This window comes from Micrasema longulum, unplaced genomic scaffold, assembly GCF_059751315.1.
Source record: "Micrasema longulum isolate JH-2025_06_02 unplaced genomic scaffold, ASM5975131v1 h1tg001289l, whole genome shotgun sequence".
NCBI lineage: Eukaryota > Metazoa > Arthropoda > Insecta > Trichoptera > Brachycentridae > Micrasema > Micrasema longulum.
Genome location: NW_028278476.1, coordinates 65852 through 71246, shown reverse-complemented (window position 1 = coordinate 71246; position 5395 = coordinate 65852).

Genomic DNA, 5395 nt, shown 5'->3' with positions numbered 1-5395 from the left:
GCGGCTTTCTTTTAGTGACTGTCTCGATCGATATTTTAATTAGTTATTTTTTTTACAAACTTAAATCTCAAACGCACTTTTTTTCAGGGTCGCGATTATGAACGGCTATATTCATCGGTATACATTGAGACGGTGTAATTTTATATCGATATTTATGTATAAAAGTGTGTTTATCTGAAAAAAATCTGAGTATCTTTGGCAATAACCGGTAATTGAAGATGTTTAGAAAAAAAAATTGTTCTATTTTTCAAACAGAAAACTTAATTTTACTTTGGAGATAAAATTGAAGATAAATTTTAATTTCTCATCGGAATACGTACCCGGGGGATAGTAAAAATAGTTTTTACTTCAGTAGCGAAGTTTTTAATCGATATTTTTTTTCAAATAATGTAATTTTGTATGGATTTAAGTCACGTATAAACCATTGACGCCTTAACAAAAAATGCCCAAATAGAATAAATAGACTTTAACTAGATAGAGTGACGATGTTATATTGAATATGAAGTTGATTTAATAACTATGATAATAAATAAATATCGCTTTATTTTATTTCATCCTTTTTCAAAAAAATAATATGAATACTGTTTATCAACGACATAGCCTCATTTGATCTATTTTGTTTTTCTTTTTTAAATTGTTAATGGTGCCTTCTTCAAGTTTTCAAATCGCACATGTATATATTTTATAACTGTATGATAAGGAGTGTTAGTACCTGTCAGTGAGCCAATAAGTGAAGTACAAATTACGTTTGGGTTAGTGGGCATACTAGAAAGTTTTTAATTAAAACTTAGTGTTTTGCACAAATAAAGCAGAAGTTACTGTTCTATCGTTAATTTTATTGTTTCTTCTTCTTTGCAGTCTTAATCCTGGGGATTGGTTTGCAGCAAAGTCCTGCATCTCGTCCTCCATTGTTCTCTATTTTCTGCAGCCCCCTTCAGCTCCACATAAGAGGCGCAGTTAAAATCTTCGCACACTTGCTCTAAATATTCCCGTCGGGGGTGCCCTCTATAATTTGTCCCCTCAGCCATTCCCTCTATGATGTTTAAAGCCGGAAAAATAGCTAAATATTTCTGTCCCCGTACAATGGCAAGTGATCAAATTTAAATTGAATGCAACGAGAGGGATAACATTTTTGAGAAGAAAATATGGAGTTATAGGCATTTACAGGGCTTATGACTTGTCGTTAGCTTGTTTATCCATTATGTAACATTTACTGTTCTGGCTATGTTTAATTATCTACATTTCCACCATATTTATTATTTTTGATTAATGTAATATATTACTACTTGAGAAATTACATCACTATTTGTCAAGTAAATATATTGAAACATTATCCGATCGTAATAATAAAAAAAATCCAATGGATCAGAAAAAGGTTAGTTCTTAAATAAACAAAATTGATCAAAATTTTCAATATAGTTTACTTTATTGTATTTTTAACTGTGGATTTTGTGTTATGCACAACACTATTAGCGTAGATGATGTGAAATAGTCATTATATTTTATTGTTTTTTTATGATAATTTTTTGTTGAATTCGATTACGAATAGTCAATCAATTAGTTATTTTAAAATAAATTATATCACAATAATGTAATAAAAAAATATTTAAAACATTAGGAGCCATAAATAGAAATCTTATATTATTATATTATAGCGTAATAAATATTAGATTAACAAATTACAACAGGGATGGAGAACACCTTACATAAGGGAATATAGAAGTCTAGGCATTTACAGGGCTTATGACCTGTCATTGGCTGGTTTAAGTGGCCACTTTACACACTGTGTAACATTCACCATTTTGCCTATGTTTGAACATCCAAATTTCTTCAATTCTTCAATTTGTTGATTTTAGTGAAGTTAAAGAGCTGAAACCTGAACATTTGGACAAACTCAAATATTGTAAAGATTAGATTGTTTAACTTTTGTTACTTTGGTGAGCTTGCGTTTATTGGAAAACAAAAAAATCCTCGGAATCAGATTTAAAGTGTTAAATTGTACATATTACTCGTATATGTTGGTAAATAAACAAAAAAAACATTGATTTACTCATTAATGTATGTATACACACAGTGGATTTATTAGCAAATATGTCTACTTATCTAAATTTATTTTTCGATATTGGTTTTCAAAAGATAATTGTAAATAAAAGAAAAGAAATACAGAAATGTTGAAAATAAAAATAAGAAACGCTTGCCTAAATCCGCAGATATTCAATGCAACTTTTAATGACTGGCAAAAGGAATTGTAGAAAAAAAACAGTTTTAAATGAAAAAATAAAGACTGTGGCAATGTAAAAACTTTGTAGCCGTAATCAGGTAATGCAATTATATATTATTTTTATTTATTAACAATACAAAATATTGTTCTGAGTTACATATAACTAATTTTGGGACTGATCATAGTAACATAAAAAGTAACGTGATACAACACATGACGCTGAAATAATATTAGAAATATAAGTATCTACCATAGAATTAAGAATAGTCCAGAAACCGCATGCGAGCATCAAACAGAAGGCGACTAAACTACTCATAAATGAGTAAGTTTACGTTTTGACCCATTAGTTTCTTTGTAGACGTCGCTCAGTACGCAACTCCTGATTTGAATTCAACTATGCCGTGTTGTGTCCTTTTAAAGTGTAGAAATACTGCTAGGATATTAAAGAAACATGATGGGATCACATTTTATGTGTAATTAGCAAGCAAATACATTACTTAAAAATTGAATTATTTTTCAGATTGTCGAAGAAATCAAAATGGACATTTCGTTAGTGTTGCCAGGGTAGTAAATTTTTTACCCTACTTTGCTCATCTAATGAGAGAACTAATGAAAATTGGACCTAGGATTAAACAACTCTGTGGTGGACATTTGACCGACATTATCTTTAAAACATCAAATATTATTTAACATGATATAAAAATATCCGTTTTATGTAAAATATTTTTTTTTAAATATTGTAAGTTCAAAGTTCATTAATTCAATTACTCTCATTAAATGACCCTTTACTTATCTACTCAGTTGTGTCAATCAATAGTTTCACGTGCACTATAAAATTTTAGAGAAATTAACAGTTTGCTTTTTTTTACCTTACATTTGTTTTAGTAAATTTTTTACCCTATTACCCTAGTAAATTTTTTACCCTACTTTGCTCGTCTAATGAAAGAACTAATGAAAATTGAACTTAGGATTAAACAACTCTGTGGTGGACATTTGACCGACATTATCTTTAAAACATCAAATATTATTTAACATGATATAAAAATATCCGTTTTATGTAAAATAAAATTTGTTTTATATTTTCAGTTCAAAGTTCATTAATTCAATTACTCTTATTAAATGACCCTTTACTTATCTACTCTGTTGTGTCAATCAATAGTTTCGCGTGCACTATAAAATTTTAGAGAAATTAACAGTTTGCTTTTTTTATCTTACATTTGTTTTATATTATATTTTTTCCCATCATGCAACATTACGCGGCGACATCACGAATGCGCGCGGAAAAAGTGGGCATAGCGGGAGGAGGCACAGTCCAATGTGTTCAAATATGATTCTACGCTCCTTCTGGACTATTCTTAATTCCATGTTACCTACATTGATGATAACAAATATTATCTCGACAGATGGAAATCAATATCAGTAATTAATTGCGTTTTTTATCTTGTATCTGCTATCTACATTTAATAATTATGTGCGATATGTACTTCAGTACTTCTATGATATAACGAAATGGTCTGATGATTTTTTTTCAGACGTAAAATCAATTACCAACCAACCAACACTAAACTCAGATTAGATGACGAAATGAGATTTTGGTTATTCCAATAACCTAGTTAGTTAACAATATGGCAGTTTTATTTTTATTCATTTTAAAATCTTAAAATATAAACAAAAACATTATCGTATTTTAAATTTATATTTGAAGCACTTCTTTGTGGTTATTCATTATAATAAAATAAACATAAAACAACTTTGTTTTTCCTCCTATCTAGTTATAAATATCGTATCCATCTCACTTTATACTTCCACCTTTACAAGAACAACATGACAAAAATACACGACTTATTAGCTCCATATGTTTCGAGTACATTTAGTAATACCTATCTGTTAAAATAAAATGGGATGAAATTCATAAGTTCATTATACCATGATAAAGAAGCTTGTGTAGCTTTGAAACCGGAGGGTAGAAAAAAGAAGTGGTTCGAAACAAAGTTGTTTTATTTTTATTTTATATTATTGTTTATAATTTACGTTTACATTACAGCACACATGCCATTTATAATGTACATTGAGCGTATTAAAAAAAAAGATTTGAAAAAAGTGTATTTATAAAGATACAACATGCAGTCAATAAAAACTATAAAAAACAAAGACAGCTAAATCACTAATACACATTACGATACTACGAAGAAGAGTATAAAACTGGTCATCCTAGTTTGGAAAAGATCCACCTCTCTTGGTCAGCTGTTTAACAGCCCATTACTGTCACCACAGGCATCATCAATGGTAAATTGTTTCTGGATTCAGAATGACCAAATCAATGATATGTGTTGTCTAGCACTTAAGTAGTTGCTCAGTACTTATAGTTGTATGCGCAAAATGATTACAAATTAAACCGTTCAGAAGTATAAAGGCCATTATTATTATGGTTGAATCATTTATATAGCGCCGTTTTTGTGAAAATCACATCAAGGGTGCCATGTCCCTTATAGGAGCTGTAATAATAATATCTGTATCTTAAATGATTAACCACGGTAGTCACATTGAACGAAATGTTCAGGAAACTAATTTTGTGATTGTGCGATTTTCAAAACATCATAAATTTTTAACCAAGTGAGATAATTTCAATCCATAAAGAACTTTTAATGTAAAATAACGATTAATTTATAATTTCTGTATTAAAAATAATGTATCTGAGACTTCTAATATTTTCTTCACTAAAAAAAGTGGACTTTTATTTAACTCAAAAAAGCATTTATATGACAAAAGCGGACTTCGATGTTTTATTCATGTATTGAAATAATTTCTGAATTTTTAACCTCGAAACGGTAAAAAGTGGACTTCCGGGTTTTATCATCTAAGGTATGTACATAAATGATTTATAATTTATATATAATTTGTCCCCCCAGTGGTATAATGGTCGGCGCTTTGGTCTACCATATAAGAGGTCTCGGGTTCGATTCTCGACGTAGTTGACATGAAATATTGATTTAAACAATGTTTTGAAACTATTATATTTCATACTCCCTGGACTGGCGCAAGACTGATCATCTTTCCTTTATGTAACAAAAATGATTAAGATACGCTGCAATTGGTGTACCAATGCAGTGCCCCATGCACTATTGGTTGCGGAAAGGGAATGATGACGTTTTTTTATAAATTGTTTAATACAAA